Source organism: Halyomorpha halys, unplaced genomic scaffold, assembly GCF_000696795.3.
Source record: "Halyomorpha halys isolate HHAL.00 unplaced genomic scaffold, Hhal_1.1 Scaffold194.1, whole genome shotgun sequence".
Lineage (NCBI taxonomy): Eukaryota > Metazoa > Arthropoda > Insecta > Hemiptera > Pentatomidae > Halyomorpha > Halyomorpha halys.
The window spans coordinates 659,879-672,693 of NW_027108392.1; the positions used below are offsets into that span (position 1 = coordinate 659,879).

The 12,815-nt window shown below is 31.2% G+C and overlaps 1 protein-coding gene across 2 annotated transcripts in view; it reads left to right on the plus strand.

The window, feature by feature from the left end:
• The window catches only part of Elk (Eag-like K[+] channel), a 477,962-nt gene that overhangs the window by 109,928 nt on the left and 355,219 nt on the right, over window positions 1-12,815 (plus strand). The window lies entirely within an intron of this gene.

Genomic DNA, 12,815 nt, shown 5'->3' on the forward strand with positions numbered 1-12,815 from the left:
TTATATACAACTGTATAACATGTATACAAGTATATTTGCTGTAGGTGAGACAGTGACATGATACAAACATGTAGAGAATCTACCCATTGATAGAACTCCAATAACATTTCTAGAGAAGATCCTAAGGCCATCTTCTTTTCAGAGGCCTAGGAGGATTATTAGGTAATGAAGGAGAAGCCAGGTTAGAAACAAGTGGATTTGGGTGGTTGGGAAGTTTTCCATGGAAGGAATGGTATCTGGTTTTGGCCAAATCGGCAACATATGGGACATTGAGGTCATGATGGATGACTTGATTTGTGACAAAGTAAGGAGCGTTAAGGATTTTACGAAGGATTTTGGACTGTAAGGATTGGATTCGGGAGGAATTTTATGGTTTAGTGGAGCCCCAAAGCACTACTCTGTATGTCCAAACAGGCCTAATAATAGTGAAGGAGATCAGTCTTTTGTAATGGATTGCCAATTTAGACCGTTTGTCTCGTAAATGTTGTTATAGTCGAAATCGACGAGCAGTTTCCTTTCTTTTCAGTCTTGTATGAGGATTCCATGTCAGTCGTTTCTCGAAATGTAATCCTAAGTAACGGATCTGTTCGACAGGAATAAGTGGGGTATTATTAAAGGATACTGTTGGGCAAGAGGTCATTGGTTTAGGCCGAAGGGTAAATGTGATTTGGTGGGATTTATTGGAATTAATTTTAATCCTCCGATTTTGGCACCATTCTTCAAGGGTGGTGATGTGAGATTGGAGGGTTTGGGATAAAATGTAAGAATCGCTGTTCACTGACAATAGACATGTATCATCGGCATACGTGGTGAGGATAGTGTTAGGATGTCACTAGTAGGTTGGAATGTCAGCTGTGAAAACTGTATAAAGGATAGGACCAAGGATAATATCCTGAGGTACACCAGCATACTGGTGGAATAGGGATGACTAAGCGCCGTTGTAATTTACTTGAAATAATCTGTCTCAGATTAATTAAATCAATTCGAAATACGGATAAAATGCATTTTTATTTGGAACACCACATATTGTTTCTTGTGTCCTTATTATAATAGTGATGCAAGATGATGTTTTAATCGGCCAGAATCGATCTCTAGAACTTTCCCTGAAGAGAGATAGCTTTACTGACATTATGTAATGCTGCCTACGATATTTATGTTTAATGAATTTTCTTGGGTCAATTACTTTCTAATAATATTTTGATATGATGAACCAGTCGCACCTTCCTTTTTGTAATCTGTGGCATTCGGTTATTTTTATTTTAATGGTGATTTATTTTAAATTTTTATGGTTATAGATGTGATATAGGACTATTTATTTATTTTGAAAATAAATTGAAACTAATATAAATACAGTTAAAAATTTAACACATTTCGATGTATACGGAGCATATACAAGGACAACTGTTACAATTATGCAGGAAATATTGAATTTTATATTATTTAAGTAGAAGATAACAAAGTATGTTTACAGGCAAGGGGAGACCTAAGATAATTTTTCTATCCGCGTTAGGATCTACTCCTCGATCTTATTACTAGTCATTGGATATGTTTCGGGCTATTAAGATTTGGTATGAAAATTTTTAAAAAAATGTTATCTGATTACAATTGAAAAAATGTATAAAATATTTTACTATAGGGGAATACCTGACTAGTTATAAAAAATTTACTATAGAAAGGCAATAGAGAAACTTCAATCCATGAAGATTTCTGTTGATAACACCATTTATACAAAAATTAACTGGTAACAAAAACAAAAAAAAATTTAATAAGATTTAGGCTAGTCTTAATATTTAAAACCAGATAATTTTTTTATTTCTTCACATTATTATTTATTGTTACTATCATAATATTTCCGTTAATTTAAATTGAACATTTTACTCCGAGATAAAATGTTCAGCAAGTTCATTAGAATTTAGAACTTCAGATAAAATTAAATAAGTAGATGATTTTAGAAATTTTTTTTTTAAATAATGGATAAAAGAAAACTCCTTGAAGTTATTTTAAAAATCTATTTACCCGAGTTCATTACTACCTAGAGGTGCAACCACGAGTGGAGGATTTCGAGTATGATGGATGGAGTAGAGGTTGTTAGTGCCGAGGTTAAATGCGATTAATGTCCTCCAGAATCCTGGTCTTTCGAGATAGTCGGTGTTCCCCATATTATATTTAAACACATCGTTGCAGAATTACCGCAGCTGTATAACTTTAGTTTTTGTTTTCAAAATAAAATACGGCATTGCTGAGTGCAAAAGTTTACTATATATATAACATACTAAAACTACCATAACATAGTTTGGAGTAACATAATTTATTTCATAGAGTCATAACAAATTTATCAAATTTCCTGACAAAAAGGTGACTTAGTTCTTAGTCCTCAAATTAAAAATGCACGTCTAAGATCATAAAGTAGCTGGAATAAATAATCTATAGTCCAAAGAACGATGCAAAAAAATATGATCACGAAATAGTAAATATCGGGTTGTTCTAGTTAAAAATTTGATTTGTTGTTGTTTGGGTTTGGATTGACATTAAAAATCTATTTTTTCGGTCTTAGGAGACGACCGGAAATTTATTTCATTAAAAAACTCTAATATTTTGGTTAATATTTCATCCCACATTAAATTTCTTGGAAACTATCTACCACACGATAAATTATGCACCGCTATTCGCTATAAAGAAGAAGTTCGATGTAAGAACTATCAGACTTACAGATGTTCAATCAACTCACTTTACAGAAGTTTACAACCATCTTCTTCATAGGATGGTTGTTATTATCGTTTGTGAAAAAAGTATGTGTAATGTTTTTCTCGCAGAAAATAGTTTACATATTGATATTGAGCCTAGAATGAAATATTTGACGAAAAATTGAAAAAGAAAAAAGAAAATGGGAATGAAATCAAAATCTTTAGAAAATGATATGTAATTATGACAGTGCTTTATTATTTATTACAATTATTTGCATGAAAAAAATATTTGTTAATAAATTGTTTTACTTCTTCTCAGCTATCCTCCCTCTCCTGCCTCCCTCAGGGTACGCTCATGTATCACTTCGATTGTAATTACAAAGAACAATTTGCCGCGGACCAGTCAAATTAGGATAAAAGAAAAACAATAAACATGTCCCAGTTGTTTATTCTGACAGCCAACGACTATTTTTTTTTTTATTATTTATTTATTTAATACCAGATGTGGTACTCTAGTACTGCTAGTACTGGTGAGCCTTTCATGGTAGTTGATATAACCGTTACATTTTTTTTTTTTTTTTATTTATAATTGATTATGGGGAGTGCCTATACCCCCACTCTCGTACTCTCGTCCAAAAGAAACCCCTAACTAAATACAATGTTATAATTAAAAGAAAATAAGATAAAATAAATAGATACAAATAGAGAAAAGTAAAATTAATAAAAAACAATAACGACATTTGCAGACTTAACAATGGCCAAACAAATGGTAAACAAACAATGGCCCTCTAATGGTAAAAAAAAGTTAATTTGAAAAAAAAGACGAGAAAAGAGAAAAAAATAATAATAGTAAGTAAAATAGAAGGATTGTGAAGAATAGAATTTATAACAAAATGCCATGGTGCAGCCTGGGCTTCTGTCTTCGGGTTTCCTAAGTTGTAGGTCACTTCCTTCAACTGCCTGCAACTGGGAGGGGAACTTCATGAATCGATTTTTGATGTACTCCTCTCTTAACCCCATTTGTAATTCCTGGTACAGTTGGCTTTTTCTTATAAACCAAGGAGCATCCACTGCGATTCGTAGGACTTTGTTTTGTATATATTGTATTTTTTCTTTTTCGTAAAGGATCTCGCTCCACAGCCGTACATCAGCAGTGCCCTGAAAATTGTTTTAAATATAAGAACAGTTGTTTCTGGTTTTAATTAGGATTTTCTATTTATGATAGGACTCTATGAGCAATGAAATATAGCATTGCTAACCTTGCATAGGTTTGTGTTATTTTAATGTTGATATGGTGCTTCCAAGTAAGGCGGCGATCTAGGTGAATTCCTAGGTATCTTATTGTTTCACTGCCTGGATTCCATTTCGTAGTTTTACCTTTGAGGATTAGTTCCGATGGGTCTGGTGGGCGTCGAATAGTAAAAACTTTTGAATTTCATTTTTCAATGTTCAAACATTTAATCATCCATTTAGTGAAATATTGTTCTAGTTTATTAAGGTGACTTTGCAAAGTGTTGTGTTATGTCATCATGTTGATAGAACACTGGTGTATCGTCAGCGAACATAGCTATGGAGGTGTTTGTGGACTGTCGCGAAGGTGGAAGTTGAACAGAATGAGAGAAAGAACTGAACCTTGTGGAGTACCGGCATGGATTTGTCTAAGGGTAGAATTTGTTATTTATTCTGACAGAAAATGTTCTACCGTTGAGGAATGAGTTTAGAATATTGTATAGGTATTTCGGAGTGTCTACTTTCTCTTATATAGAAGACCTCGATGCGAGACGTTATCGAACGCTTGTTGGAAATCCAAGAACGCTACCAGGGTGTTTCTTTTTTTTTTTTTTTTCGAATGCATTGATTATAAATTCCATAAAAATGATTAAATTGAGAAGTGGAATAAGTGAAAACCGAATCGAAAATCAGAAATAATTTCGATTCCCTGAAAAAAAGAATTAAGATGTTTTCTTATGACTGGTTCCAGTAATTTTCCAAAAATGGCTAATAAACTGCTTTGTTTAGCGTTTTTACCTGGCTTGTGAATTACCACGTGTTCGGCTTTTTTCCACGTATTGAGAAAATATTCAGTACGCAGGAAACTGTTAAAAATTGACGTGATGAAAACGACGGCTTTCCTGGATAACATTTTGAATGCTATGACTGCCATCAAATCATTACCAGGAATTTTCTTTATCTTGAGCTTTTTAATCAGGTCCTGGATTTCTTTTGAGGTGGTGAATTTAAGTGGGAGCTGAACTGTTGCGAGAGGGAGATTTAGATACTCGTCAATTTCATCATTTGCTAAATTCGGACTTATTTCTGCATTGGAGCATGTTTTCTCCAAGAAATTAGCGAACACTTCAGCTTTTTCGGCATCGCTGGTGATGAATTCGTCATTGTCTACAAGACTTGGAGTCAACGACTATTGAATATTCCAATTTAGTCAATTTCCAGTAAATATTTAATTATTATTTTCGGAGTATATTTTAAATTTACATTACACTATTTGCAACTTTCACCCGAAGAAAGCTATATTGAGATATTGGGTTGACCGGATCGTCCAGGGGAGTAGCCGGTTCGATTTAGTTGGTACCATTTTTAGAATAGGAGCTAATAGGTGTGAAAGGTCAGCTCGGCGCCTGGGTAGACACTATTATTTTACGGCAAAACTATATCACTAACTAAATAAATATATGTATAATAAATACGTTTATTTACATAGTAAGTTAGGATTAAGGTTGACGATACTTTTTTTAAACTCTGTGATAATATTTATGTATTTAATATGTAGTACTGTTTATGAAAATAAGTGAAAAGAGACAATTTTCAATAAAACTTATCAAGAAAGTTAAAGGCTAAAATTATTACCAAAGTAAAATAATTTCACAATTCGCATAAATAATGAAGCTTTGTTGTAAAAACCTTCGAGGTTTTAAACAGATAATTAACCTCTTCAGAAGTTTTACTTCTATGACCTATAATAAAAGCCTTGTCATATAATAAATGATTACTTCGACTTGACTTTCTGGCATAAAAAATACATATCTATAATTTTGGCAATTTATAAACTATATGAATATAGTTTATAGTTCTAGCAATGGTTTTCTATTGAGTCAAGATTAGCAACAAATTTTCACCCGATTATTCAAAGCGTTGTATTTTTGATAAGGAATCATTGTCAAAACTCTACTTGTGTTGTAATGATTACTTAAGTAATTATTATTAAACCAGATTGTCTTTATTAATTACTGTGTTTGTTTTATGATATAAAATAAATTATTAAAATTATATTATTATTGAATAATATTGTATTATAATAACATAATGTGTACTGATCAAGGTCCTGTCCCTGACGGCAAGTCTGCTGTAAAATTGCACGTTGCTCAAATGTCAAAAATGACCACTAGTCTTACCAGATATATTTTAAGAGAGTTTTTTTTCAGTTCTTTTTTTTTTTTTTTACTTATTTATTTTTTATTTTTATTTTAGTATGTATGAGATCATTCATCAAAATTACCTATTGCCCACAACTGTGTGGCAGATTTTAATATCTATCAATAAATAAATCTAAAAAAAAAAAAAAATGTCTTACCAGTTACTAGTATATCAAATACCAATATCAAAATCAAAAACTAAGACTACGCTTTATATTCCTTTCGAAATATTAAAGCATACAACTTTGATAGAAATTGAATACATACACTTACCTGGAACCTACGCATGACACATATTAAGGAAAGGTAAATAGGCACTCATCAACTGTTTCAAGGCAATAACAAAAGTTCCATAGTAACTCAAAAACATAATTTTAATTGCTGACCTTTCTGTGCCAACTGTTACTAAGATCTATGAAATATTGCAAGAACATCCAAGAACACTTAGAAATGACCTGGGCAAAACACTTTACCGAACATGAAGTAAAGTAAAAAGGCTGAAGAGGGGCTGGATGAGAGAAATCCTCGGTTAACATTTAATTTTGATATAATGCTTGGAGGAGGTATTCCGGGGTATTGCTCTCCTTCATGCATCTCCTGCTATCTCCTTAAGTAGTTGTTCAACCAATTCATTAATGCTTATTTCAATTTAATCTTAACATATTATGTTATGTAGGGGCGTGACGTCCGTGCGGGTTGGGGCGCAGGCTCGGTTCGAAACGTTGTAGATTCGATTTCCACCTGGGACAGTTAAACATTCATTTTTCGGCGGTCCCGAAGAATGAATATTGACACTCCCACCTTGGTTAGTACGCGGCGACAACCTGGGTAGCCGTTAGGGGTGGGCAAAAAGGGCTAGGCCCACTTGCCGGACTTGTTCCCCCTCACCAAATAGCAGTACCAGTACCAGTAACATATTATGTGGATGTTAAGGCAATCTGATAATTCATTCACAGGTTAGAAAAAGTGATTTGTGCCTTTTTAATTTTTTACCTTCTTAAAACAAATATGATATATTATATATAATTTTTCCAATTAAAAGTACCTATATATAGAAAGCTTTTGACATGGTGGTTCAATCCGACGCAGTACTCCACGGACCTAGAAGCCTGTGACGCAGAAACTCTCCAGACAATACCTGACGACTCTGATTTGAGACGGCGGTCGATAGCCATCAGAGTACCCTGACATTCTACAGTGGCCTGAGATAATCCCACCTCGGATTAGCGGTAATGAGGTCGGTAAACCAGTGGCTGTCAGCCCTAAGGGATCCCAACAACTGTACTCGTTGCCCTAACGTAGTCAATCCTATCAGATATCTGCTTCAGTCTGTTTAGAAGATAACTACCGTGACAAGCTCATTTGTGTTATACTAGTCAGATGATATGAAATAATTTTCATTTCCTAGAAATTATAATTATTTCCGAATAATTTTTGTACAGGGTTTGATGCCTTCGAAATGTAAAAACTAAAACTTCAGTTTGGAATAAATTAATAAGCTTAAAATATCACCAAAAATAAAACAGTTATGTTAGAACTGTTTTTGATAACAGGAGCCTAATTTATTGATTATGATAGCGAGATGTCGTGTATATGGAACACTTGTGTTGGTTCATAATTTTTGTATATTATTGGAGGCCTCATTACCCTCTTACTTTATGCTCTAAACTCTTTTCCCATTTCTTGGGAACGGTTTCTAACTTTACTCACAAACAGGAAACATGAATATTTACCCGAAAAGAAACTTTAAGTAATAACAATAGTTTGGATGGCTATATTTTTCTCTTTTTCTACCTGTCCTCGGGGAGGGGGGCAAGGTGGCGCTAATGTATGTTTTTTTCGTCAAACACCGTCCTTTTTTATTTTTTAAAGCATGGTTTGCCATCCAATCTTTAACCCTTGTAACCCTTGATTAGGTAAAACAGTAAAATTAGAAGAACCCTAAATACAATCATTAAAATTTAAAAAAATATGAATGGCAGTTATTAAGCGGTATTTTAAGAAGAAAAAATAAGTTAGTTTTCTCATTATTTAGAATGCAAGTGATATGATTCGTGAGTAAATAAACACAACTCAGTGTGTTTCAGGATTAAGTGTCCAAACTGAAAATATTTATTAGGAAACTCAAAAGAATTTAATTTGAAGGTATGTCTATTATGTTAACTCTATGCTAAGGAATCAGATTTATATATTTTCGAAATGAGTGAATAGTCGACCGCGGATTATGTTTAAAGAGAAAGTTGTTGGGTGTGCGGTCAATGAACAACACAAGTAAGCACAAAACCTATTTATTTGCGTCAAGGTATAAGCAAGAATTTCATGCTTTTATCAGGGCATCAAGAGCCAGGTCCAACGCCAAGTAAAACTTAGACACCTTACAGTTGCACTTGACATTAGATCTGTCGCTAGACACTCTGTGGAAGATCTTTTGTTTTCGGCCAAAACGTAGGCACTGATAAATAAGTTATTACTTATTTATGTTCTTTACAGACAGCACCCCAATCATCTTCTCTGTATATCTTAAATATTTTAATTTTTATGGATTATTTACGCTCTATAATTAAAAAATATATATGTGTTCTAAAAACTTTATGAAGGAAATATAAACATTTAAGTTCATATTTAATGATGCTCAGAGTGATTATCTTGAGCATTGAAAATGGCTCGACATCTTTCTTCCACAACAGCAACGGCCGAACGGCACTGGATTACCTGTTATTATTATACTCTCGAGATTGGGCAATACTGAAGTTTTTTGTTTGACGTGACATTAAACGAAAAATCTTAGCGAACCCAGTCAAAGACTTAATTCATAAAAAAAAGATAATTAAAACATTCCACACGATAACAGATATCCTACAACTTTTGGCTACTGCTACTGTGAAATATGTCTGTTTTAATGCTCAAGGTAATGACTCTGGACAACATTTAATATGTATGTTAATGTTTCATTAATAAAGTAGTTGGAACAAATAATAATTTACTTTTTATAATCTAAATAATTCATAACAATGAAATCTCCTAACAAAGTGTTATCGGATGAACCTTAATAAGAAATGTTTTCTTGTTTTGTGATCCTTAATTCGTATAGCATTTCAGTTTCTGGTATATTCAATGATGTGGTCGATTTGTATTTTTATTTATAAACAATTTAATTATCAGTTATAATCTGTGATATTTGATTCCTCATTCATATTCACTTTTTTTTATTAATGAATTAATTTATTTTTTCATTTGAAAGCTCTGTGCTCATTTAATTTTCACTATTATTGAAATTAAATTTAGGATTTTTGGAGAACCAATTAATGATTATTTGAACAACTTTAACAAAAGAATTTCCTAGGCGATTAACTTGAAGGGAATGACTGTCTTGGATGAAAGGAACTATTATATATTTAACCTGTAGAATTGGTTGGAGGAGTAAACGGCGCTGACATCACACTTACCTCACACAAGTTGACACCACATCACTCAGAGCGGTGATAACATGCATCTTGAATATATGATTTCCGTCTCTGTCAGGATTCCAGAACATCGGGCCTTACAGTTTTATTAATAATTTAATATTATTTTTAAGATGCCAACCAAATACAAAATATTTGATTATGTAATGAAAATGGATTACCAAAGTATCATAATTTTATTAATGTTGTTAACAAAGTAATTGCAATTACATATGGCTGCAATTAGTAATTGCGACTACTTTCGTTCAACTAGTCATTATAATGTTGGACCATTATTACAATTATACGGGTCAATCAAGTAGTAGAAATTATTAATCAAAATTTTTATTTTTTACTAACTAAATTAATTTCACTTACCTTTTTACTAAATTCTGATATTTATTCATTATTTTAGTGGAAAAATAAAACTTAATCCCTTGTAAATCAAATATATTTTCGTAAATATGCGACTTTTAAAATTCCCTGTAAAAGTTCAAAGTATTAATTTAAAATAGTTTTTAAAGTTATTTGATTTCCAGTGGCACAGTTGAGAGAGCCGAAGTCCTGCTTTTTCCTTTTTAAGTGGGGGGACAAGCTCGGTGCGGAGTTCCCCAGTCAGAATGCAAATATAGTGAATAGGAATGTATGTGTTTAAGATCTTGTTTTGCTTTAAGTTTAATTTTTTCCTGTTTTTCCATATTTATTATTTTCTTATCATTCCTTTTATACATATGTAAAAATGGTGTGAACATGCTCTCCAATCCCTGTAACCATTGTGTGAAATATACATCATGTAATATCAACCAATACAGATAAATTAAAAAAAAAATATTTGGTGATCAAAATTATCGTTATGTATTTGTGCCTATACTATATATAATAAAGGAATAGTACTTACTTATTTTAGCTCAGGTTTCTTATGGAAAACTTAATTATGAAGAATGGAAGGGACTGGTTTCCTTTTCTTATGGTTACTATTACAAAAAAAAAAAATGGTAATGGTTTTATCTAAATTTACTTTTTTTTTTTTTAAATTATTCTCTTATTATGTTTGATTTCAATACTTGTGTATGTTTTATGATTGTAATGTAATATTTTTTTCTGTTTTTTCTATCTAGAAATTAAATAGCGTTTTTACTTTAATTATTTATTTCATTGATTTTACATCATCAAAGAATTCCGTCGACGTTTTGGACGCTAATTATAAAAATAGTTTTAAAGTTTTGGTTAAATTTAAAGTTTATAAAAAATCCTAATTTTTTCTTCTTTATTATTTATTTTTTTCTGTAAATAATTTAACATACCTTATCTAATGTTATTTTCTTGATTATTTATTTGTCATAAAAAAATGGTTGTTTAAAGTCCATTTTTGGGTAATTTCTAATTGAAATCTGGCTTTTTTTTTTTTTTTTTAATGTAACCAATCAAGCTTAGAATAAATAACTGTCACTGCATATTTATGTATTATTTAAAATTGTATATTATTTATAATCTTAAGTACTTTCTTGAGACTGGTTAATGTTGTTAATTAATAAATAATTTAAAATTTTATCCATTGTCTCAAAACCTTTTATTTTCTTTACAAGTCCGTCGTTTCGGCTAATTTGGCCATCTTCAGGAACAATCTTAATACAATTTTTGAACTAAATAATATAAAAATACAACTTCATGCAGGGTATTCTACCCAGGTCAATTCAAAAATTTCTAATTAGTCAATTTTCGCATTAAAACAAAAATTAAAGTTCTTTATCACAGTCACTTATTTGTTATAATTTATCACAAAAAAATTAGTTGTGATAAATTTTAACAAATAACAAATTTAGTTGTGAACTAAAGTTGTCATCACAAGATGACAGATCATTCAGAGGTTATTGAAGTTAGTGTGATCTTGAATGTTAAGATTCATACTATGTGTTAGGCCTGCAATAATTAATATGATCTAATTTAATCGAATTACTGTGGATTGTTACTTATTGCATTGTTCATTATATTCTAACCATACACACCTCTTACTTGTTTGGTATTACTTGATGTTTATATAGGCTCTATTTCTGTTTATATTTTTTATTAATATTGTATATTGATTTTTCGGAAATATATTTTACTAATTATATCTATTTTATGCGGGTTCACCCTTCCCATATCTGTTATTTCTGTTTTTTCAAAATCAAAATCAAAATAGCGGTTATTTACTTTTGCATGTTAGGCTGAATCTGATGTGTTTTAATATTTTTTTAATTTTCTGTCTATTTGAAGTTTCTATTCATTCTATTTATTTTCCTAGTTTTTTGATGCTTCTTCACTATAATATTTATCGTTACAATGTTTGAATTTTATTTGATATCCTTTTTTTTTTATCCTGTCCTTTGTTCTTAAGAAGTGTTTGCCCAGTTTTTTGTTACTGTTTGCCCAGTACATTCGTAATTTTAAATTACTATGTTTCTATTTAAAACAAGAAAAAAACATAAAATTACATTAACTGCCTTCAAATAACAAGGTACCTAATAAACATTAGTATTATTTAGTATCAAAGTGAAATTAAATCAATATTATGTATAGCTGTGTATATATACATACACATATACACACACGTTACCAATTTAATAGAGAATTTGGGAAGATGATTTAGAGTTGAAGCTGTTCTCCATCTGACCCTTTAACCTAATTGGTCCCCCACTAGGGCCTGTGTTAGCTTCTCTGTGAAGCTTTCATTTACTCCCCCCGAAGCGCCCTCCAACTTTCTCCGCTCTAAGTAAATTTCTCTAATTGAAACATTAAATCGTTCCTGGTAACCATTCCTTGGATTACCCATTACAAGATGACGGATCATTCAGATGTTATTGGAGCTAGTATAACCTTGAAGTTTAAGATTCCTGCAATGTGTTAGACCTGCAATAATTAATATGATCTAATATAATTGAATTAATTAAAAATTAAATTTTTAAATTTCAATTTAGTGTCATTATTAATAAAAGTGAAAGCATTTTTCCTGAACGCCACACTTCTTTCTTCAATGTCATTGAAACAGTAGAAACAAATTTAAATCTGTAGTAATAAAATTATTAAAATATAATTTAGAAGTATGATAAAATTTTTGTTTATTCACAGAAAAGAGGTCTCATCAATGGAAGAATTGGATATTTAGTAGAATTTTCAGCTAGAAAATCAATTCATATTCTACATTCTAAAATGCAATGTCTTCATTATTCAATGTGTGTCTAAGGGTATACAATTTTTTGGTTTATTTGTTTTCAACG